This window comes from Ascaphus truei, chromosome 8, assembly GCF_040206685.1.
Source record: "Ascaphus truei isolate aAscTru1 chromosome 8, aAscTru1.hap1, whole genome shotgun sequence".
NCBI lineage: Eukaryota > Metazoa > Chordata > Amphibia > Anura > Ascaphidae > Ascaphus > Ascaphus truei.
Genome location: NC_134490.1, coordinates 96,881,345 through 96,907,327, shown reverse-complemented (window position 1 = coordinate 96,907,327; position 25,983 = coordinate 96,881,345). Strand labels below are relative to the sequence as shown.

The window sequence follows — 25,983 nt, the reverse complement described above, 5'->3', positions numbered from 1 at the left end:
TGACATCACATTTTCGTCATATGGTTCCCACGGCCCTGATTGGGCCGTGAAAACCATGTGGTTTGGCTGAGAAAAAAAAAATGATGACGTCATTTAAAGGCAATGAAAGCACAGCCAATCTTCTTATTGATGAGGTCAGTAGTACTTTATTTATTATAATATGCTAGTTAATGTGTTTAATAATGAGCAAATAATCTATTATCCCTATCTGGATAATAGTTATTTGGCACATTATTGCACTGTATGTGTTGGGGGGGGGGGGGGGGGATTGATGTATTGAATGTATAGGTCAGGTTTATTTGTTTTACATTCAGGGTTTGTTGTTTTGGTTCTGCATGAGACCTCTGGAGACCACCTGCGCTATCCTCGGATATCTCACAGGTATCAGGCTGGTGGGTCCATGGGGGGCACCTGTGGGGAAGAACCGGTGGCCCCACATCTGTGGGGGCACCGCGGACCCGTAGTCTGCGGGGAAGAACCGGTGGCCCCACATCTGTGGGGGCACCGCGGACCCGTAGTGTGCGGGGAAGAACCGGTGGCCCCTACATCTGTGGGGGCACCGCGGACCCGTAGTGCCCACCCGTGGGTCCCCTGACCCCCGTGGGAACCACCCGAGGCCCGCAGACACCTGTGGGTCTGACCCGGGGCTCCCAGACATCCACGGGCCTACCGTGGGGACCCAATTGTGGCCCACGGTGACCAGCGGAGACCACCTGGTGGGCCATGGCGCCTGGCGGGACCCTCCAACAGGCCTCCAGAACCTGTATGAAACAAGTTGCTGGTAACCTGTAGGTATGTGAGGTGACCCGTTGGGTCCACCGTGGACTCACGTGGGCCTGGGGTATGAACCCTGTATGTAAAAGAATAAATCATGTATTTATGGGGGGGCATAGGGGGTGGGTTATGTTTTTAATAAATAGAATGATATTTATTTTGGGGCAATGTATTGTTTTTATTGTGGGTACTGGGGGTGGGGGGAGGGGGTATTGGCCCCAAGGGTATGTGGGTAGGCCTCCCGGCTGGGTAGTGGGTGAGGGTGGTTAGGCCTCACGGGGTGGGGGGTTAGTGGGGGAGGATATGTAGACCTCCCGAGTGGTGGGTGAGGGTGGGTTAACCCCTTAATAACTGTAGCGGTTAATAACCGCTATGGTGATTAAGGGGTTAGGGGACATTACATTGGATGTTTTTATTCTTGTTTCTGTTTTGCAACATCGGAGGGGGCATGGGCAGGATGAAGATGAGGATGGCCTTCATCGTGGCAGCCGGACATGGGTGAGTGCTATATGTATTTAATGTATTTATTGTTCTTTATGTATTTAAAATGGGCACATTCACTATTATCCATTTGTGGATAATAGTAATTGTGCCCATTACTATACAGTATGTGTTAGGGGGGGGGGGGGTATTTCTTTATAAGTATGTATGTATTTTGACATTAATTGGGGGGGGGCACAGAATTGGTACTGCAGGCCTGTGGGTAACACCCGAGGGCCCCCGCCGGCCTATAGTATCATTGATGTGCATATATGTGTATTTTAGGGGGGTATAGTGGTTGTTGGGGTAATATATATATATATATATATATATATATATATATATATATATATATAGCTCAACCCCGTTATAGCGCGATCCGCTATAACGCGGATCCGCATATAACGCGGTTTAAGCATGGACCCCGAATTTATAAAAAAAAAAAAACACTCTCACTGCATCACTGCACACACTCTCACTGCACACACTCTCACTGCACACTGCACACACTCTCACTGCACACTGCACACACTGTCACTGCACACATTCTCACTGCACACACTCTCACTGCACACTGCACACACTCTCACTGCACACTGCACACACTCTCACTGCACACTGCACACTGCAAACACTACCAGCACACACTGCACACACTCTCACTGCACACGCTCTCACTGCACACACTCTCACTGCACACACTCTCACTGCACACTCTCACTGCACAAACTACCAGCCCTCACTGCACACTGCACACTCTCACTGCACACACTTCCACTGCACACTACACACACTACCAGCCCTCACTGCACACTGCACACTCTCACTGCACACACTCCCACTGCACACTACACACACTACCAGCGCTCACTGCACACTGCACACACACTGCACACACACTACACACTGCTCACAGCACACTCTCACAGCACACAGCACTCTGCACTCACAGCACTCTGTAGGGCTTCCGGCCACCTCTTCCCTCCCTCCTTCATTCCTTCCTCTCTCCCTCCCGATCGGCCGCGCGCCGCGGCCATTTTTTTAAAAAATTAGCGCGACCCCGGTTCTAGCGCGGTCGGATCGGGTGGCCCCCGAGGACCGCGCTATAACGGGGTTGAGCTGTATATATATATGTATTCACCGCTACGGTCGTGAAGGGGTTAATCCCTCCCGCTACCCACCCGCAAGCCCTAAACAAGCAACAAGGGCCAAATACCCCCTTCACCCACACCGGCTACCCACAATAAACCTGGCACGGCGGGTTAACCCCTTCATTGCCTTAGCGGTTAGCCGCTAAGGTAATGAAGTGGGCTGTACATACATTTTTCCTGCCTCGGATGCATGCCGGGGGGCTCCGGTGCTGGTATCAGCTCCGGAGACCCCCGGCATCAATCACAGACAGGAAAAAGGGCTGTTTTTTTTCTAAGTGTCGACCTTGCCGATGCTTATACACCACCTTTAGTTGGCGGGACGGATTGGCGTAAAACTCTCAATTCTGGAGTGCCGGTCAGCAGCGAAAAGCTGATCGGGGGCTACCTGAATTCAGCCGAGTTCAAAAAGTGCCGATAAGTGGCTTATCGGCACCCGGGTGCTGATAAGTTTTTATCGGGAACAAAAATTGCCGATTTTGGCCACTTATCGGCGCTTACTGAATCGGGAAGGCATTTATGGCGATAAAAGCCTTTTCGGCGCTTACTGCATGAGGCCCTTAATGTAACTATGTATTTGTCACCATGTATCTGTAATCATAACTCTGTGCCCAGGACACACTTGAAAATGAGAGGTAACTCTCAATGTATTACTTCCTAGTAAAACATTTTATGTTTAAATTTAGACGACAGATACTTTATCCTATATCCATATTTACTGTATTTTGATCCAGAGGAAGGCAAGCAAACAAACAAAAAGAATAAAGATTACTGTGGAATAGAGTACAAGAGGGGGGATAAAGACTATCAAGTCTCACTTATCAGATTGTAATTTTCTGATGCGTCCATTCAGGCTGTTTTCAGCCAAAAATCCCCATAGACTTCAATGAGGATTTTTGTCCGAAAAATGCGCGATGGGCCCCTTTGGCAGAATGACCCTTAATTTTTTGATCAGTGTTCTGCATGGCTAAGAACCTGGAATTTCTTATAGACAAGTGTAATCATTCAGTCTTGCTTGTTATTGTACCATGTTCCATGTTCATTTTAACGGGGCACTGGAACAAAAATAAATGTGTTTACAATGAGATTACCCGCCCCCCCCCCCCCCGATTAAAATGTTTCTGCATTCTTTAATTGTTTGTGTTTATAGTAATGGAATGAAGTATGTAGTTAGGATGAAATAAGAAAAGCAATTTCTAAATTAAAAATTACCTGTAGTATTTAAAGTTCTAAAGGGGCACATTGTAGTTTTCTATTAGGAAATTATATATATATACACCAGTGATTTTCAAATGGCGTTCCGCGGAACCCCGGGGTTCCTTAAGCAAGGGTATTTGTTTTTGTTTTTTTTAAATATATATGTATTTGGGGTGTGGGGTTTTTATATGTATTTGGGGGGTGTTGTATTTGGGGGGGTGGTGTATATTTTGTGGGGGGCATTGTGTGAGGGGGGACTGAGTGAGAGCGGGGTAATTGATGGAGGGGGAGGGAGTGAGGAAGAAAGAGAGTAAGAGGGAGACACGGGAGAGAAATACATGCGAGGCTGGGGCAGGAAGGGATTGAGTGATTGTGGGGTAATTGATGGAGGGGGGGGAGAGTGCAAGGGGGTGAGTGAGGAAGAGAGGGAGTGACAAGGAGGGGAGAGAAATACATGGGAAGGGGGGGGGGAGAAATAGAGGGGGCTCGTAAGACCACCGACATGGTGCTGGGCCCTGGGAAATCTGTCTGCAGCCCTGATATACACACATACACAGCTTTACAATAACATTTCTAAACTCAGTGGTGTGCGTGTGTGCGTGTGTGCGTGTGTGCGTGTGTGCGTGTGTGCGTGTGTGCGTGTGTGCGTGTGTGTGTGTGTATACCTAGTTAAGTTATGGTGGGTAAAAAAAAGTGACAAAAACCCTCCACAACAAAGCATTTAGCAAATGGAAATATTACTGTATGCTCATTTGCATGTCTTAGGCAGGTCTGCAACCCCGCCTTTCACCATTATCACCCAGCACTTACACTGCAGCAAGGGATTCTGGGAAATGACATGCAAATGAGCACACAAAACCATTCAACATGGTTCCCCTACAGGCTTAAGCTTGCTGCATGGTCACAGCTTTGAGCACAGCCAGCATAACCAACCCCACACTGAAGAGACCCATTAAGGTTGAAATCGTCTGTATGTGGGTGGGTTTGCTGGCTATGCATCTTAAGGCCTCGGCCAGGCTCCTTGCTGGCGTGCTGAGGCACGCTGAGGCTAAGGGAAAGCGGGTGCTTTCCCTGGCCTTGCGGTTGCTTACCGCACGCGCCGTCAGGGGGCCTGCCGGGGGCAGGCACGTCACTGGCCGGGGGCGGGCCAGTGACGTCACGGAGCTGGTTCGCCCTCATTGGGCGAACCGCTCACGTGACCGGCCTGTCGCGCCGGCAAGAATTTTAAATTCCCCTAAGACCTACGCTTCCGCGCGCTTGCGGAAGCATAGGCGAGCCCCTACTAAAGCCGCTCTAATTGCGGCTGTAGGGTCTCAGTGCTGAGCGGGAGCGCGCGTTAGCGCGCTTCCGCCTGCAAGCAAGGAACATGGCCGAGGCCTAACCCTGGCTGTGCTCAAAGCTGTGACCATGCAGCAAGCTTAAGCCTATAGGGGAACCATGTTGAATGGTTTTGAAGCAATAAGTGGCACTGTGTGCTCATTTGCATGTCATTTCCCAGAATCCCTTGCTGCAGTGGAAGTGCTGTGTGCTGGGTGATAATTGTGAGAGGCGGGGTTGCAGACCTGTCTAAGACATGCAAATGAGCATACAGTAATATATCCATTTGCTATATATAGAATCCAAAAAACAGCCGCACTCCACTTGAAAGTAAACAAAGTTTGATGCTTATCCCATAACACAACAATAGACCATACGATACCGGTTGAAGCACGACATCAAGGGACAGCACACAGGTAAGTTGATCACAAGTTCTTTGTATTGAAAAAGAGACACAAAAAAACAGTTGCACACAATGAGTTGTAAAGATAAATTGTGAAAAATAATTCGTAGAAAACTTAGCATTTCATTGTATTACTAAAAGTAAGCCACCAACAACCTGTGTCACAGAGTGCACATTTGCTGCAGCTGTTCGAGCTTCAGTGGCTCTGTACGTGACAGGAGCCCAGAACCCCTGACCATACAGTAACCGTGGCTGCACAGGGCCACAGTGCCACAGGGGTACCGCGCGCCCCGCCGCCCCGGGGATAGCTGCAGCTCGCTCTGTTCCTCCCTCTCCTTTGCACCCTCCTCCCGGTTTCATTATTTTCAGCACTCTGCAGTTATGGAAACCGGTTTAGACTAGACTGATGTCAGGCAGGGAAAGGTTGTCATGCGGGCTGCAGAAGGAGGGGGTACCATAAAAAGGAGATACAAAGCGGAGATACAAAGCACACACACACTCACACACACACTCACACACACACACATTGGGGTCAGTGCCTGCCCGGCGCGTCCTGCTGCTGCTGCGGGGGAGAGAAGCTGGGAGGCTCCGGCAGGAACCTGGGGCATCCGCCTGGAAGCCAGAGCCGGAGAAGGAGGCGGATATTCGCTGGGTCAGTGCCACAAACCCCTGTAATGCCTGGGAGGTGAGGAGTCTGTGCTAGGAGAGTCCCTAGCAGAAGCGGGTGTGTTGTTAGGTTTGTGATGTATGAGGGTAATGGGGGGATGTGTTGTTAGGTTTGTGATGTATGAGGGTAATGGGGGGATGTGTTGTTAGGTTTGTGATGTATGAGGGTAATGGGGGGATGTGTTGTTAGGTTTGTGATGTATGAGGGTAATGGGGGGATGTGTTGTTAGGTTTGTGATGTATGAGGGTAATGGGGGGATGTGTTGTTAGGTTTGTGATGTATGAGGGTAATGGGGGGATGTGTTGTTAGGTTTGTGATGTATGAGGGTAATGGGGGGATGTGTTGTTCTAGCTGAGTGCTGGTGAGCCTGTTATAAATGCCCAGATAACAATGGAAACGGGGGGGAGAGACCCTTATAGCAGCGTCTTCCCAAACGGGAGTTTTGTAATAACGCGCATTCTGATTCTGTTAATGAGCTGTATGAGCCACACTGTATTTTCTCTGTAATCATGATGCCCACCAGTGATTCACCACTTATTCCCCACATGGTAACGCATCTATTTGGGAGGGTCACCTGGTGGTGCCTGCATGGGCTTTGCAGTGGAGAACATGATTCAGATCCCATTGACATATCTTTGTGTATGCTAAATTATCAGCCTGAGCCACAAGCACCACACAACTGGAAGTGACCCCTTTGGGTAAGAAAGTTGGTGACATTTTGTAATTATCCATCAATGTTACTTTACATGTGAATCCTTGAATCAAGCATATATAGTCGAAACATTATACATATTCAGCTGTCTAGGATCTTGGATCATGTTATTAGGTGTGAATTAGTGACTATACATGAATCTGACAAGACCGCCAGTGATACTGTACCATACATGCCAAAATGTGAAACCACCTACTTGTTACAGTGGTAAAGCAGTTATCTGGTGGTCTCTAGATGGGCTTTGCAATGGGGACCTGATTCAGAGTCCATTGCAAGATCTTTGAATATGTTAATATGCATCTAATATGTATATCTGCATGTGTCCCAGCCATCAGAAACTAGATTGTTAGCTCTTTCTGGGATGAAAGCTCAAGAGAGTCTTAATTATCCAGCAGCATTAATTTAACTGAGAAAACGTGAATGAAGCATATAGTAGAAACATTATAAACATTCAGCTGACCAGTATACCAGTTCATATCACCAGCTGTGAATAAATGAATATGTTCAGAAAATATTGAATCAGTAACCCATCATTTTAATTCTATAACTAGAAACCATTCATCTTCCATCAAATAATAACTTCTTTCTGCGTGTGTGTGTGTGTGTGTGTGTGTGTGTGTGTGTGTGTGTGTGTGTGTGTGTGTGTGTGTGTGTGTGTGTGTGTGTGTGTGTGTGTGTGTGTGTGTGTGTGTGTGTCTGTTCATGAAAGCTGATAAATGTGAGAAAACATTATATATTTAAGATAAATTAATCTCCAAGTGGTGCTACTGGAAATATTTGGCCAAGTCGTATTCAAGTCGATATTTCAATTCCTTAAGTAAGAATCAGGGTGAACTCTTTGATAAAGCGCCGGTTCGGTGAGAAACGCGTCAGTGCCATTTCAGCTTCCTTAATGGGCAATTTTGTGTTAATAAAACGTTTTTATTTTTTCACCTTTGATCCTGCCTCCAGTTCTCATTGGTTTTTGCAGTGCTCCATGTTTTTTTCTACACTACTTTAAATGTCAGAAAACGACTTTTTGATATTATTTGGTAATATTTTATCTTGTGTTCAGTATTTGAGCATATGTATACTGTATTAGTGCATACAGTATATGCATATTTTAGCACATCTGTAGTCTTTTTTGCAGTTTATGGGCATTGTCCTTTTGCAATATTTTCGGATCATGTTTACTATGGTTTGCTCTTAAAGCAGTAATCTACCTAAAATGCATTTCATTTTTCCAACGCTCTTTTTACTATTGTGGTTTTATTGTGATCTTTTTGAGGCATTTAAATTCAAATCTAAGAATTATGGGGCATGCTTCCCTATGCAAAATAAGGCCATGCTTATAGTGCCGGCGGCACAACGTCGCCCAAAAGCATTTCCGCTGCCGCCGCGTGCGAAAACTGGTAGCCGGCAAAATTAGATTTTTCAAGGGCTGTCGTGTCATAACGGCCCTTGAACCAATCAAATTGCCGGAATTATGCGACGCCGCCTGGTGAAATATAACTTTCACCGGTGTCGCCGTCGCCATCGATGGCACTATAGGCACGGCCTAAGAGTACGGGGGGCCCACCTTCCGTGGGTTACAACCCACCTTATAGCACTCTACCATCTTAGGGATGCCTTGTGGAAAAGCTACAAAGTAACTGTCACTACCAAGGTTCTTAATCACTACAGATGCATGCGGAACATGTGCACAAGGCAAACAAGGCACGCAAAAGCACAATATTACTCTGACAATCTCCACCAAAATACATCAAACCCAGCTAACTTCTGGAAGGTTATCAACAATATATTTCAGTCTTCTAGCCATCAACAACTATGTAATATCATTAAGGAGGATATTACTCTGACAAATCCAACTGACATGGCAAATACATTCAATGATTACTTTGTGGGGTGTGCTACTAACTTATTAGCGAAACGCAGCCCAAACTACAAACATGAACCTCATTCTGTGAGTACCCCTATAGCCCCACTCCCTCCCAGCACTGCCCACAATTTTCAATTTGTCCCAGTATCTGAAGAGATTACACAAGTGCTCCTCAAATTAAAACCAGGCAGTCAATGTGGACCTAACTTTCTGCAATATAAGTTCCTATGACTTGGTGCCCCAGTCATTGCCAAACCGGTTGCTTCCATAGTCAACTCTATCCTGTCTGCAGGCCATATCCCTAATACCTGGATAACTGCCAGAGTGGTCCAATCTTCAAAAGTGGGGATAAAAATACTGTCTAATACCATCCTAGCCCTTGTTACTGGTTTTAAATACTTGGGCATATGGTTTGACTCCCATTTAACATTTGGGTTGCACATTGATACCCTGACATCCCCAACCTATGCCAAACTAGGTGTACTTTATAGGAACAAATCCTCCCTAAGTCTGCTGGTCAGAAAGTGTACCGCACAGCAGATGCTAATGCCAATGATAGACTATGGTGACATAGTATATGGCTCGGCACCCCAAACCCACCTTAGCAAACTTCACACCCTCTACAATGCAATATGCATTTTTTCCTACAATGCAATTACAACACACATCACTGCGAAATGCTCAAAGAACTAGATTGGTCATCACTCGAGTCTAGGCGCAAAGTTCCCCTTTCCTGTCTTGCCTTCAAATACTTTTTGGGCAAGCTACCTATCTATCTGAACAAGCACCTCACCCCTATCACATGCCGCACTTATCATCTGAGATCTGACTCAAAAGACTTTTCATGGTCCCAAGGTTCAGCAAAGTATCCGGCCACTCCACCTTCACTTACCGTGCACCCCAAAACTGGAACAATCTACCGGAGACACTCACAACCGCCAACAGTCTAAATTCATTCAAAACTAAGGCTATCTCACATTTTAATCTGGTCCGTAACTGTTACACACGCCAATAACATATATTATCTGTAATTGTGCATGCAATGTCTTGTATATGTAGCCCATGTTCCCCCAACAGACACAGATTGCTCCGCTAGGGTGTAGTGAGGGATGACTACATGTATATGGTGGTGCATACCTGCTTAGAACAGGAGGGCCTGAGTCTCCTGCGTTGGTATTGGGGACAACAGGGCCAGGCTTCTGGGGTATATGCCTCCATCTTCTTAGCAACGGTGCAGCGCCTCCATCTCTATAAGCCCCAGGGATGTGGGGTAGGACTCTTACAGAGAAGCCCTGGTCCCAGGGTGAATGATCCAGCTCTCACACACAGTCTCTTCATATAAAATAGCAGTGTCTCTTTATTGGTTCCTTACAGCTTAGCAGTGGCAGCACACAGCAGCAGCAGCACACAGCAGTTCATATACACAATGCACTCCAAATGTGTACAGGCTTTTCCTCCTCTCCTCTCCTACAAGATGTACCCAGCAGGATGGTCTGTGTGGGGCCTCAATACCCCAATGCCCACCTCAGAGTGTATCCTCTGGGTGGGGGTAGATTCTCCCCATCACCCCCTCAGCAGGGTGAGGGGCATTGGTCCACTACAGCTGGTTCAGCTCTACTCAAACTCCGAACTCTCAGGACAGTCTCCTCTCTGCTCCAGCACTAGACTAGACTCTCTCTTTCTGCTCCCAGGACAGAACTCCTTCTCACTCACAGGAACAGGCAGTACTAACTTTAGTCAGCCCCACCCCTCATGATGTCAGCAGGACCTCCCCTCTGTATCAGGCTTGCAACAGAGTCAGGGGCCTGCCTCCATCAATCAGAAGCAGGGCTTGAAGGGGGAAAAACCCATGATTACTACTGGCGCCTGCCCTTAACAGGACTTACGTCAGTAGGAGAAGGATATGTAGTCCACTATTTCTTACAGGGGCTACACTCTCCCTCTGGTGGAATCCAATGGTCCCCACTTGGAACTAACTTTAGCAGTACCATCATGCGGTGAACAAACCCGGGAAACAAAACACATGACAAGTATGTTATGATACTCACTGAAACGTTTACCAGAATATATATATATATCAACCGTACGGTTACTCCCAACGGGGGTAACCACTAATAATAATGCTTTGGGTTAGGCTTCCGTACCGCCCTCCCATTATGGTCAGTGATAGTAACGTAATAGGGCTGTACCGACCCAGACTCTGGCCGATATATTACACTTTGCATGTATATGCACCGTCCTATACTCCAGACCCGGACCACCTCACTGATTCGGTCCTCATTGTGGTACCCCGCCTTACCAAACTTCGTCCTCAAATACTCTTGTACGGCCTCTCGGAGCCAACTATCTCTGTTCTCTTCTATTTCCCTCATTATGGGTTCAGGCACATAAGGATACTCATACCCGTGTGACTGCCTATACCTGGCCACTATGGCTCTGTCTGCTCGGCTCAACTTGGTCAACTTCCTACGACCCGCCCTGCTTGGCAGTACCCAAAACTCTGGTTCTACATGAGCAATGTCGTCATACAAAATACTAGGCCCCTTAGGAAGAATGATCTTTTGCTCTATCTCCTGGTACCGGTGTTCTATTTCATCCGCACCTCCTGGGGAGTATAGGCACCTACCGCCCACCAATAAACAACTATGTTGTTCCTGATTAATAGGAACCTGGTGCGGTCCATACCTTTGTGGTACCCAGTGAACAGGGGTGCCCACCACTTGTCACGGTGCTCGTACTCTGATAAGGGGCTACCAGTATCTACCTTAGACTCCACTTATGATGAGACACCGGACGTACCTGCCTCTGTAGAGCGCAAGCAATCTCGTTTCCCTTTGGCGTTGATGTAAACAGTAGGATTCATCTTGTGAACCACTTCACTTACAGGCCCAGCCTCTGCTGTAGTGTGGGACCCTCGGGCCCTCCCTCTAGACACAGGAGAAAATGGTACAGGTTTAGGTACACGAATTACATTTGCATACGGTATCTCCCCATCAGACCCTTCGCCACTCAATTCCCAATCCCTCACATCTCTGGAATATTTGGGGTACTTACTTAATTTATCCCCGCTAGGTCCCGGTGGTATAACTCGTGATGGGGCAGGGGCAGTGGCCGGGGCAATGGCGCTAGGGCTTGGGGTTGGGGCAATGTCCAAATCAGTGTCCAGCAAGCGGGTAATACCGCGACCAGTGGGCACTTTCTTGGTTTCTCTCTCCGCTGAGCCCCGTGGTCCTCTGGAAGGGCCTTGGCCTCTCAGGGTGGCCATTGCAGCTGCCATTGCTGCTCTCCATGAGGAGAACAGCGCTCTCGGGCCTCTTTTCCAGTCGGACCCAGAAGTGATGTCATCGTCGGCGCCCGCGGAATCTCCAACCGCTCCGCGGTCACGCACCGGAAGTGCGTCGAGGACCGGAAGGGGCGGTGGTAGGTCATCCGGTCCACGGACGGGCAGGTAGGCCGCAAGCCTCTCCCTCTCATCCTCTGCAGGTTCCTTCTTCGCCTGGTGGAAGTAAGGGGGTGGTGGAGTCTCCTTACCGCTCCGCTGCCGGCTGATGATCTCTGGTTCCTCCGGAGCCGTCTCGGATGCCATCTCTGCCGCACTGGGAGTCACCACGGCCGTGGGACTTCTACGGGCCTCAGGCCGCACCAGCGCTCACCGTCGGAAGGTGTCCGGACTCGTCTGCTCTCTTTCTCCGGTATGTTGACCGCCATCTTTATTACAGCTGGGGTGGTTCGCCGGTAGGCGCATTGCCACCGACGGGACGCCATCTTCTTCCTCCGAAGATGATTTGATCGGATCCTCCGCTAGGGAGTCACCGGGTTCTTGGGCAGCACCGCCAGTGGATATCGGTACGAAACGGGCCCGCTCTGGTACCTCCACTGCGGTCGCGCTCTTCTCCGCCGACGGTTCTCTCGGCTCTGTCGTTGGCTGGGCCTTTGTTCCCACCGCAGGGTTGATGCAGGGAACTAGGGCAACCTCGTCGTTTGTCTCCTCCACCTCCGTTAGGGTTCCCGGAGAGGCACCCCGAGGGGTCTGTAGTAGGGGCCATGGTTTGTTAGGCCATAGATAGTACGTGCCACATTGAGGGCATCGTGCTTTGGTGCTTGCGGCCGGTCCGGGTGTCCTGCAGTGTACACACAGGCACCGGAGATACTCTCGGCCCTCGATCTCCACTATTAGGAAACCTCCTGGAAGTTGGAAGATAGTGGTGCTTAATTCGGCAATTGTGCACGCAGGGGTTGAACAGTTCACTTGATCAGCTTATTGCTCTTCAACAGTCAGGCAGAAGTGAAGTTCCTCGCTCTCACTTCCTGTCCCTCCCTTCGCTGGGGAAGACTCTCCTGATTGGCTTTCCTCATGCCCCCTCCCTCTGGTGGAAACAAGAGAAGGGGCACTCCTTCTCTCAGTGTGACGTGGCTTTGTTTGTCGGCCAGTCACAGCACAGGTGGGTGGGCTTTCGGCTTTCGCGCCGCTCCGTTCCTCTTGCAGGGGATCTGGGTTTGGCGCCAAACTCCTGCACATCTCTCTCCACATTTCTCTCACAGTCTCTTTGCACGATTCACGTGCGAGCTCCAGGATTGGTGGGAATCACCATTTTAGTTCGGCTGCTAACTGCTGGGCCGTGGATGGCGCTGCAGTCGCCATTTTGGACTCTTTCTTGCTCCGCGGAGCATATGTAGTGACGGCCGCCATCTTTGATGAGCCCTCCAAATGTACATGTGCACTATTCTCAGTGTCTAGTGCATAGCTCGTTCCTAGACACTGACTATACTCCAACTGCTCACTCTTTCTGACTGGTGCCCACTAGTATGATGTGGCATACCCCAGGCTAGGCTGAGCTCCTTCTCTATGCACGTACTCGCTGACGGTTCCTACAAGTACTCTGTGGTGTGTTTTATGTGGGTGCCTTTTAGTGTACCGGGCATCTCCCTAAGTACGGGCGTCTTCTACTTTTGGCCACTCATAGTGCGGGCCATGGGCCATGGTCCCTGGACAAGTTAACAGGCTGACCCCCCCAGTTGCCTCACACTATCTGCCTCAAGGGACTAGAACAGCTATAGCTCCACACCCATCTTACATCACCCATCTAGGGCACCCAGGGCGTACTGTGCGGGAGTCCACGCTCCCCTGACTACCCCTGGTATTACATGCCCAACCCTCTCCAGTACTTGCACGGAAGGTGTACTTCACTCTTCCCGCTCTGCCTTGCTGAAAGCCTGTCCTGTTTGGGATCTCAGCAGCTCGCCTCCAAATGTAGCCCATGTTCCCCCCCCCCCCCCAGACACAGATTGCTCCGCTAGGATGTAGTGAAGGATGACTACATGTATATGGTGGTGCATAACTGCTTGGAACAGGAAGGCCTGAGTCTCCTGCGTTGGTATTGGGGACAACAGGGCCAGGCTTCTGGGGTATATGCCTCCATCTTCTTAGTAACGGTGCAGCGCCTCCATCTCTATAAGCCCCAGGGATGTGGGGTAGGGCCCTTACAGAGAAGCCCTGGTCCCAGGGCGAATGATCCAGCTCTTACACAGTCTCTTTATATAAAATAGCAGTGTCTCTTTATTGGTTCTTTCAGCTTAGCAGTGGCAGCACACAGCAGCAGCAGCACACAGCAGTTCATATACACAATGCACTCCAAATGTGTACAAGCCTTTTCCTACTCTCCTCTCCTCCAAGATGTACCCCAGCAGGATGGTCTGTGTGGGGCCTCAATACCCCAATGCCCACCTCAGAGGGTATCCTCTGGGTGGAGGTAGATTCTCCCCATCACCCCCTCAGCAGGGTGAGGGGCATTGGTCCATTACAGCTGGTTCAGCTCTACTCAAACTCCAAACTCTCAGGACAGTCTCCTCTCTGCTCCAGCACTAGACTAGACTCTCTCTCTCTCTGCTCCCAGGACAGAACTCCTTCTCACTCACAGGAACAGGCAGTACTAACTTTAGTCAGCCCCACCCCTCATGATGTCAGCAGGACCTCCCCTCTGTATCAGGCCTGCAACAGAGTCAGTGGCCTGCCTCCATCAATCAGAAGCAGGGCTTGAAGGGGAAAAAACCCATGATTACTACTGGCGCCTGCCCTTAACAGGACTTACGTCAGTAGGAGAAGGATATGTAGTCCACTATTTCTTACAGGGGCTACATATATAATGTATAACCTTGCTTACTTAATGTAACTATGTATTTGTTATCATAAGGCCTCGTCTCCACTGCTCACGGCTGCGCGCGCTACTATGTGCGCTGCGCGTACAAGATACGTCCCTCTAGGGGGCCGGCCCCAGTCACTGCTTGTGCATGGCTGCAGAAAGCGTGATGTGCAACCACATTTGCCAAAAGAGAAGACATTTTTGGCTTGGTGGCTGAGCGCTGGCTACGTCATGATGGCGGTTTTGCCAATGAGTGTGAACCAGCCATGTGACGTCGCGCCCCCGCCACGTCCCCTCACCACCCCCCCCCTTTGCGATCTCCTGCTCTTCTCTTGATGCACTTCCCAGACCACAGATCGCGGCTGAAACTGGTGCTGGAGCTCCAACGCGTACATGCACGCAGTGACTGGGGCTGTAGCTTAACCCTATGCCCAGGACATACTTGAAAACGAGAGGTAACTCTCAATGTGTTACTTCCTGGTAAATCATTTTATAAATAAATACATTGTACTAAGCAGTCTTCTGACATAATACACCTCTCAACCCTGTAAGACACGTTACAGCCCACACATCACCAGCGGTGTTGCACGGTGTCTCACTACTAGACTGCATTGTAAAAATAGCTCTATGTTTCCCGGGGGCGTGCATCTTCAGAAATGAAAATACCAAAAAAATAAGTAGAAGAAAGTGGGGTAAACAATTTCCCAACATGGAAAGAATAATACATTGTTTTGTAAGCAAAGCAATATGAAGGGCTGCTTTAACAATAGAGAACGGTCCATAAGATGGTAGATAATATACAGTTCTGCATTTCTATTGAAGTCTTTTTTAAGCTTCAATCATTTTTTTTGTGTGCGGGTTTCCTAGTTTATTGTCCTGAGGCCATTAAACAGAGCATGAGCTTCTGAAACCGGTGTCATAGTTTGGCACAGACAGTTTGCATCATGTTTAGCAGCTGTTCTACTAAAAATGAAACAAGACACATGAAACATAGTGGTCAAAAGCTATAAATGGTTTTTAGTTGGTCGATGCCAAGTAGAGCAGCAACCAACAAAAGTTAAATGTTGTCGCTGAAACATTTATTATACTGAGAAACTGAGTTTCAACCTGAAATATTTCAGTTAGTAAATGATCTGAACATACCACGGGAAAGGTTGGGGAAGGGAAGAGAGACGTTAACCCCAGCTCAGCTAAGTAATGTGAAATGATTGATGAGTAGAGATAAGGTGCTGGGCTGAGATTTGTATCAACAAGTATACCAAAGAAAAAGAACTCAGTTGAAAATAGCACTCAGTTATCCAAGAATGTATATTGTAATGATTACAAATAATCTTTATTTAAATAATAATTAAAATAAGTTGTGCATCAAAAATAGACCAAACAAGGCGATGTACAGAGGGGCTGCGTGGCTCCGTATATAGAGGGAATATTTGTACCGGCTATTGTGCAGTGTAAGGCCTCGGTCCCGCTGCGCTCGTTGGCGCGGGCGGCAATGTAGCGAGTTCCCCACCAGCAGGGGAATCCTCGCGAGCCGGTCCCGGTCCCCACTGGCGGCACAGCTGACTACACGCTGTGGCGCGTCAGCCGCTGGAGACACCACAGAATGGTGTTTCCTAGCTTCGACGCGTGACGTGTGTGGCTGTGAGCCAATGGGGAGGGGAGGCTTCGGGAGGAGGAGAGGCTTCGGGGAGCGGGGAGGAGTGTGGAGTGAAAGCAGGTGAGTGCCTTTCTCTGTGTGTGTGCCTGTCTGTGTGTGTGTCTGAGTGCGTGCGTGCCTGTCTGTGTGTGTATGTGTGTGCCCGAGTGCGTGAGTGCCTGCCTCTGTCTGTGTGTGTGTATGAGTGTGTATGTGTGTGTGTGTGTATGAGTGCGTGAGTGCCTGCCTGTGTGTGTGCGCGTGTGTGTGTGTGTATGTGTGTATGAATGAGTGCCTGCGTGTGTGTGTTTAAACTTACTTTCCAGCTCCAGCCCGAGTCCGTGGAGGGAGGGGGGGGGGAGAGTAGCGGGTCCCTCCGCTCAAGCCACGCCCCCCCTCCCTGTCAAACCGCCCACCACCCGCCCACCTCCCGCTCCGGCTCCCGCTCCCTACAGACCGCATATCGCGGTCTGTGTATCTCAGCGCACCGCCTGTCAGCAGTGCGGGTGCGCTGACTCTGGGAGCGGGGCCTTAGCCTAAGTTGTGCATATTACAGTAGTAATATCCTTTAGATCAGATAAGAGGTATATATAAGGACAGCTTAATAACTCAGTCTAAACCAAAAGTGGCTTTGAATCTATAGCCTGTTTGTGGATTGCTGAACTTATGTGCCTCTGGTCTCACTCGTGTCCCTCTGTGAATGCGCTAAGGTAATAAAAGCCCCGCGAGGAGTCACTAATAGCTAATAGCTACAAACCGATTGTATACTGGTGACCCTAGGTATCGGTCATAATAGTATATGGAGTGGCTTAATTAATTCACTAGTACCCATAAAGAGTCAGAGGAGCATGAGCTTGTTGGATACCCTAAAAGAGAAAGGTATAATTCCTTGTTCATAGCTATGATAACAGGAATGAGTAGGATTGCGACATACTGAAACTATAATTCGTTATCCCAGTCTGCTGAGTCGCTAGACGAAAGGTGCTTTATTGTCTCTGGGGCTCAGGATGCTATAGTATTAGCTAGGCAGGCTTTAAGGTATAGTATCTTGAGGTAGTAGTTGAGACGAATATAGCAGGTTAAATCACCATTAGATAATTGTGATATTTCATATTCTATAGCCCATTAATTAGTACATACCCTGTAGTGTGGTATTTATACTTGATCATTAAAAAATCTAAAATGATCATTGCAAGGAAAAGGGTATAACCCATAAGAGTTACTGAAGCAAACCAGTTGCTGGGTGTCACGGTTTACATAAGTGACACTGTGTGATTGATCAGGTGATCTTTAGAAGTACTAAAACAAACTAGTAGTTATCTCGCTGTGCTCCCTGATTATGATAAGTACAGGCATACCTCAAATTAACATACGCAATGGGACCGGAGCATGTATGTAAAGCGAAAATGTACTTAAAGTGAAGCACTACCTTTTTCCCACTTATCGATGCATGTACTGTACTGCAATCCTCATATACGTGCATAACTGATGTAAATAACGCATGTGTAACAGGCTCTATAGTCTCCCCACTTGCACACAGCTTCGGTACAGGTAGGGAGCTGGTATTGCTGTTCAGGACGTGCTAACAGGCGCATGCGCGAACTGCCATTTGCCTATTGGGCGATATGTACTTGCTCGCGAGTGTACTTAAAGTGAGTGTCCTTAAAGCGGGGTATGCCTGTAGATAACTCCCCCATCAGGAGCTCCGGAGAGCTGCAGCACACACACACAGAGCAGGCTGCAATGTGCTGATCCAGCTTTAGTAAATGACCTAAGCTTGATTTTAGGGAAGCCTATGCAATTCGGTTTATTTTTGATATTATTATGGATTAAATAATTGTTTGTGACAGGGTAATTATGTTTAGACCTTTTTACAGAAACAGTGGGAAACTAAGGGGCTCATTCACTAAACAGTGATAAGGGGCTTAATGCACGGTAAATGCCCTTATAGAGCGATCTTGCTTGTTTTGCTATTCACTAAGCAGTGATAACAGGGCAGTTTCGCACTATAACTAGGGTGACCAGATGTCCCGGTTTTGCCGGGACAGTCACAGTTTTTTCTCTCCTGTCCCAGTTGCCGGTTTGTCCCGGTAATGTCCCGGATTTTCTCCCTGGTCCCGTTTTTTGTGTCAGCAGCAGCGGCGGTGGTGAGGAGGATGCGGCGGCAGCAGCGGTAAGTATTTTCAGAAATCTTGGTCGCAGGGGATTGAATGGGATGCCGGGGGCGGGACTTTAGAATGCCGGGCCATAGGGGATTGAATGGGATGCCGTAGGCGGGGCTTTAGAATGCCGGGCCATAGGGGATTGAATGGGATGCCGTAGGCGGGGCTTTAGAATGCCGGGCCGCAGGGGATTGAATGGGATGCCGTAGGCGGGGCTTTAGAATGCCGGGCCGCAGGGGATTGAATGGGATGCCGGGGGCGGGGCTTTAGTATGCCGGGCCGCAGGGATTGAATGGGATGTCGTGGGCGGGGCTTTAGAATGCCGGGCCGCAGGGGATTGAATGGGATGTCACATGGCATCCCACTCTCCCCTGTCTTCCCTCCCCCAGCACCCCGGTTCTCCCTCCGGCTCCCAGGCTCTCTCTCCCTCTGGCTCCCCGGCCCTCCCTCCAGCTCCCCGGCCCTCCCTCCAGCTCCCCGGCCCTCCCTCCACCACCCCGGTCCTCCCTCCACCTCCCAGGCTCTCCCTCCAGCTCTCCCTCCCCCCGTCACCCCGGCTCTCCATCCCCCCGGCACCCGGCTCGCTCTCCCCTCCCCCAGAGCCCGCTCACAGCCATTCGCTAGGAGTGCGGCACCTCCGGTGCCTGCTGCTAGTGAGCGAGTGCCGCCCCCGCCGATCAGCCGTCTCTGCCGAATTCGCAGCTGCCTGAGGTAGGATATGGGGGGAGATGGGAGATGCAGAGTGGGGGGAGATGGGAGATGCAGGGGGGGAGAGAGATAGGAGATGCAGGGGGGGAGAAAGATGGGAGATGCAGGGGGGGAGAGAGATAGGAGATGCAGGGGGGGAGAAAGATGGTAGATGAAGGGGGGGAGAGATGGGAGATGCAGAGGGGGAGAGAGATGGGAGATGCAGGGGGGAGAGAGATAGGAGATGCAGGGGGGGAGAAAGATGGGAGATGCAGGGGGGGAGAGAGATGGGAGATGCAAGAGGGGAGGAAAGATGGGAGATGAAGGTGGGAGAGATGGGAGATGCAGAGGGGGGAAAGATGGGAGATGGAAGAGGGAGATGCGGGGGTGGGTATATGAGGATGATGATGATTTTACCTTTGCGGCCCAATTTTTTTCAATATGTATGGGGGGTGGGGATCTTTTAAAAATGTTTTGGGGCGGTGGGGGTCTTTTTAATATGTATTGGCGGGGCGGGTATTTTTTATTATGTATTGTAGGGTGGGGTTTTTGGTATGTACTTTGTGGGGGGATTGAGTGAGCAGAGTGGGGTAATTGATGGAAGGTAGGGACGAGTGAGAGGAGAGAGGGTAGTGAGTGAGCAAAAGAGGGAGTAAAACAGGGGAGATAAATACATGCGAGGCGGGAGGGGGGGAGAGTGAGTGAGACGGAGGGGAGAGAGAAATTCGTGGGAAATAGAGGGGGCTCGTGAGGTGTGAAATTAACCTAAGGCCGCGCTTTTAGTGCCGGCGACACTGACGTCATGCTGCGGTCGCTGGAAAAATCAAATTGAAGTGACTTCCAGAGATCGCGACCAAGCCGTCGCGACGTCCTGACGCTCCAACTATAAGCACACGCGACGGTGTCAATACATTTGTTTTGACGCGACGTCGCCAGCACTATTAGGGTGACCTAATATGTGTCAGCCAGATAGGGGTTCCCCGAGATTTGTCTAAATACTTCAAGGGTTCCTCCAAACAAAAAAGGTTTTGAATCACTGGTCTATCTTCTTAATCCACCTCCTAGCAGAGCTAATAAGTAGTGTAAGTAGCAACAGATATTTATAATACACAACCTTATTTCCCCTATTTATTTTACAAATTGTAATATTATATGCACAAGCCACAAGGTCAGGTCAGGAATGAGGAATGTCAAATTTTTAAAATGTCTTAATTTTAATTAATGCCGTCGTTTTTTATTTCATTTTAATTAATGTCAATTAATTATTTATTTAGTTTTAATGTCTTCATTATTTATGTAATTTTAATTAATGTATTCATTTTTTTATTAAGTACAGTAGAGATTAGAAAGTACATTTCAGTTTTCAGGCTGCAAAGTGGTTTGTTTTATTTATTTCTGATAGCGAAATCCTCTATCCTCTATACACACACACACACACTGCAGCCCCCACCTCTATACACACAAACGCACACTGCAGGGCCCACCTCTGTATACAGAAACACACACTGCAGCCCACACCTCTATACACACAAACACACACTGCAGCCAGGGTTGCCACCTTCTATCGAAGGCTAACCCGGAGATAACATTTTATAGATCTTTTTATTATATATTTATTTATCTTGCCTTTGGCTGTTTTCTCCCCTCCACATTCCGTCAACTTGGCTGCGCGACGTCACGTAAAGCACATTGCCATAACAACGAGACGCTCCATGATGTCACACACTGCACACACTCACTGCACACACTCACTGCACACTGCACACAGCATACACTCATAGCCGCGCCCTCCCCCCCCCGTACCCCGCTACCTCAGGTGTCAGCTGCTGGGGCAGCGTGGGGCTGCCTGTGGGGATTGGGGCTGGGGGAGGGGGTGATTGGTGCGGGGCTGGGGGGATTGGTGCCGGACTGTGGTGCAGACTGCTGGCGGGGATCGGGGGGAGGGGATCGGTGCTGGTAGAAGTGAGGCTGCTGGGTGAAGTCCAAGGGGAATGCTGGGGAATGTACGGTGGCTGTGGGGGACGTGTGCGGCTGTCGGCGCCTCATTCCACCTCTTAACCCCTCCTCCCCCCTCCTCCTGATCGGGTGCGCGGCAGCCATTTTTTTTAAAATTAGTATGACCCCGGTTATAGCGCGGTCGGATCGGGTGGCCCTAGAATAGAACTAGAAGTCGAAGACTTTGGGGCCTAGGCAGTAAGCGTTCATAAGTCACTTATCGACCACTTATCGGCCAAAATGCCTACTCTGATTCAGTAAGCGTCGATAAGTGGGCGATAAATGCCTGAATCGGCAAAAAAATTTTGAACAAAACCAAATTGCCGACTGAGCGGCGATAAGCCACTTATCAACGCTTTTCGGAATGTTCATAAACTCGCACAATTCCAGTTGCCACGGGTAGGTTATCAACGCCTATCGCCGCTCTAGAATGGCGATTTTCTCCCCCAATCCAAACGCCAGGAAAAGTTGGCAAGTTGGTGGGGAGAAGCTGGCGAAGAGCAGCGATAAGCGGAGAGACGGGACTTAGAAAAAATCAGGCCTTTTTCCTTCCTCGGATTGATGTCGGGGGTCTCTGGAGCTGATACCCATTAATACCAGCACCGGAGACCCCCGGCATGAATCAGATGCAGGAAAAATGTATTTACAGCCACTTCATTACCTTAGCGGCTAACCGCTAAGGCAATGAAGGGTTAACAACCTGTGCCAGGCTTATTGGTGGTAGCAGGTGTGGGTGAAGGGGGTATTTGACCCTTGGTGGGGGTTTAGGCCTTGCGGGGGGATTGCGGGTGGACTTAACCCCTTCATTACCTTAGCGGTTAATACCGCTACGGTAATGACGGGGTTAACCCCTCACGCTACCCACCCGCAAGTTATTAACACCCATCCTTAGGGCTAATACCCCCTTCACCCACCCCTGCTCCCACAATTAAAACAATACACACAACAGCCCCACTACCCACCTCCTAGGCCCCCAATAAACCATTAAAAAATGTAAAAAACGCCAATACACAACCCACCCCCCATGCCCCCCCCCATATGATAAAACCATGATTTATTTTTTAACATACATGATTAATACTCCAGGCCACTGGGGGTCCCCGGTGGGCCCGACGGGTATCCACAGGCCCCACAGTGCACCCCGGGGGGTGCCCACGGGTGTCTCTGGGGGGTCTGGGCGGCCCCAATGGGGTCCACGGGTGGTCCCACAGGTGTCTGGGGGTCGCCGGTTCATCCCCACAGGTGTCTGGGGCCCCTCAGGTGGTTCCCACAGGGATCTGGGCCCTCGGGTGGGCCCTGTGGGTCCGTGAGGCCTCCATAGTTGTGGAGCCCCCGGTTCTTCCCTGCAGGTTTCCCCCGTGGTTCCGAAGGTGGTACCCGTGGGCGTCTGGGGGTCCTTGGGTGGTACCTGTGGGTGTCCGGGGATCCCCAGGTGGCCTCCATGGGTCCCCGCAGACCTAAGGTACCAACCCTGTATGTAAAAAAATAAAGCATGTCCTATATTTAAATAAATCAACCTTTCCCCCCCACCACCAAACACATACAGTACATTAAATGAGCAAAATGACTATTTCCCAGATATGGATAATAGATTATTTGCCCATTATTAATCATAACATTAGCCAGCCAGAATAAATAAAGTAAATAAGTACAGTTCTACTTATCCCATGCATTATAAAGGGCGTCCTTGCCAGGATACTGCAGGTCCCTGTCCTCTGTTGCCAGAAAGCATACATATTGTGGAATAAGTGATATAAGGCGCAAACAACTATTAAAAAGTAACAATAGTGAATAAATCTATATAAAGGGAAGTGTGATGATTAAAGTCCAACCACCCAGCTCAAACCTCACTGGTGGGACCTGTTTCACGGGTTCCAAGGATTCAAGTATTTTTCTCAAACATCCAGGGGGAGCATATGGGGAAAGAAATAAAAATTTAAGTGCAGACGTTTCTATAAAGTAGAATGATATAGTCTTGGCTCGTATAAATGTATTACTCACAAGATGTATGAGTTAATCAGGCAATTGGCAAATTGGGTTGCCACCCATCTGTATCTGGACCCCCCTTGTTTAAGATACCGTCAGCAGGATGATGTATATATAATAGAGAGAGAACTACATAGTGCGATCAAAAAGGTACAACTTTATAATTTAAAAAAACGGGTCAATAAAATGCGCACTTACAATGTGCCAGTAAAAATCATGCATGTATCTCACTAATGGAGAAAATGGAAGCTCCCCGAACTGCTCACCGCCTCCCTCGGGTGTTTGGCTGGCTTTCTCTCACGGATCTGTGTGCCGATTCTGAGCCTCCCTCACGGCGCCCGTCCAGGAAGATGACGTCACGGCTGCAGAGTTGGTCAGCTACGGGTCGCGTTTGAGTCCAAATTTTGGACTCAAACGCGACCCGTAGCTGACCAACTCTGCAGCCGTGACGTCATCTTCCTGGACGGGCGCCGTGAGGGAGGCTCAGAATCGGCACACAGATCCGTGAGAGAAAGCCAGCCAAACACCCGAGGGAGGCGGTGAGCAGTTCGGGGAGCTTCCATTTTCTCCATTAGTGAGATACATGCATGATTTTTACTGGCACATTGTAAGTGCGCATTTTATTGACCCGTTTTTTTAAATTATAAAGTTGTACCTTTTTGATCGCACTATGTAGTTCTCTCTCTATTATATATACATCATCCTGCTGACGGTATCTTAAACAAGGGGGGTCCAGATACAGATGGGTGGCAACCCAATTTGCCAATTGCCTGATTAACTCATACATCTTGTGAGTAATACATTTATACGAGCCAAGACTATATCATTCTACTTTATAGAAACGTCTGCACTTAAATTTTTATTTCTTTCCCCATATGCTCCCCCTGGATGTTTGAGAAAAATGCCAGAAAGCATACACACATAATAAATACAATCTTATGTCTCCTAACCCCTTAATCACCTTAGCGGTTAATAATGCTATAGTAATTAAGGGGTTAACCCACCCTGCCCCGCTACCCACCCGGGAGGCCTAAGCACCCACCCCGGACCCACTATACCCACCCTGTACCCATTGAGTAGTATAGTGGTACATCATACCCATATAATAATAATATGGGCATGTTAAGCCACTATAGCACTCAATGGGCACCCTAATCAAAATACATTAATGTACAAAACACACAATAATAAAACATTAAAAACCACAGAAACACCACCATTCAATAAATAAAAACACTAGCCAGCTAATTAAATTAATAAAAGCACTAACCAGCTCAACAGTGAATTAATGAAAGCATTATCCAATGAAACCAATTAATTCATTGTACCAGTAAACAATGAAACCAATTAATTATTAAAACAACAATTAATTAATTGTACCAGTAACCAATGAAACCAATTCATTAATAAAACAAATAATTAATTGTAAAAGTAACCAACAAAGAAATTAATTCTGAAAAAATATCGTCAACACAACCATTAAAAGCATTTCCCAACACAGGACATCATTAATGAAAAACGAAAATAAATCGCCATTAAAAAATTACAAAAAAAGTAGCCAAATGACAAACAATTACACCCACATAATAAACAAACATAGAAAAAATCACCATCAATACAAAGCAAGAAATTACAAAAAAAAGTATTGGCCTAATAATGTATTGATTTGTACCCTAAAGTGGTACAGATTAATACATTATCAGTCAATGTGCAAAGAAAAAATGGGGTGACAGTATCTCCTATGCATTGGATTCCCGCATCACGTGACCGGGACATTTAAATGCATAGGATATACCGGTACTCCTTAATGGGGCCTGTATCTGTATCTGTACCTGTATCTGTACCTCAAACCAACGTGGTTCTGCTCCGGAGACCCCCTGCACATCTACACCATGATGTGTATGTATATTAAAAATCATAAATTTCGGCCAAGATTTTCACTTGGAGAGGCTCTCTCTGCAACAGAAATGAATCGCCGGGTTAGGCCTTTTCAGAGGGTCGATCCTATCGCTGGCGGCAACTCGCCCGTTTTGGGAATTTTGCTATGACAGGTAATCAACGCTTTCTGAATACCGTGATAGCAATGCTCAAAAAAACGGCGATATAAATGCCCCGGCGATATTTTTTTGAACCCTTACTGCATGAGGCCCTAAGTCTACCTTGGCAGCAAATAACAATGGATGGGAACTTTTTGAATGAAATAAATAGGAGAATGAAGATGGTATGGAAATCATTTGAAAGAAACAAGACAAGAGAAACTTCCACTGTGCCTCAAGAAGAATGTTTTTGTCTCTACCCGTGCTCATGTATGGATGTGAAACGTAGACCCTGAATGCACAACTAACTCAGAAGCTTTAAACAATGCAGAGAAGTACAGAGAGATGTATGTTGGGCATGACCCATAGAGACAAGAAAAAGAAAGAATAGATCAAACACAAGTCTGCGACATCATCACAAGGGTGAAGAAATTACAATGGTGGTGGGCCGGACATATCGCAAAAAGAAATGACCATCATTGAACTGGATTCAAAGGGGGTTAAAAGATTAAAAGACTAGGGTGAATACCAAAGGTAAGATGGCAGGATGAAATCATAACATTTTTGGAGCAGCATGGAGAAGAGAAGCTTGCAACCGCAGTACCTGGAAGGTAGTGGAACCAGTAGTGGATCGACAAGGGATGAAGATGATGATATTATTAAGTTTGTGTTTTTATCACTAATGGAAGCCGAACGGAGCAAAGTGGTTGGCAAGGGCAGTGCATTGGCAGAGGCGGCAATTTACATGAGTGAAGGTTGTGAGTGGCTTGTTTGACAAAAGATGG

General features: G+C 48.3%; 1 protein-coding gene across 5 annotated transcripts in view; it reads left to right on the top strand.

Moving 5' to 3' along the window:
• The first annotated feature begins 5,662 nt into the window (after positions 1-5,662).
• Positions 5,663-25,983, top strand: part of SLC16A9 (solute carrier family 16 member 9) — a 141,729-nt gene continuing 121,408 nt past the window's right edge. Inside the window, exon 1 of one of the 5 annotated variants that reach the window (XM_075612958.1) lies at positions 5,663-6,004. The gene's annotated coding sequence lies outside the window, so the exon portion shown is untranslated. The remainder of the gene's footprint in view (positions 6,005-25,983) is intronic. The other 4 variants (XM_075612957.1, XM_075612956.1, XM_075612955.1 and 1 more) reach the window with 4 other exon arrangements.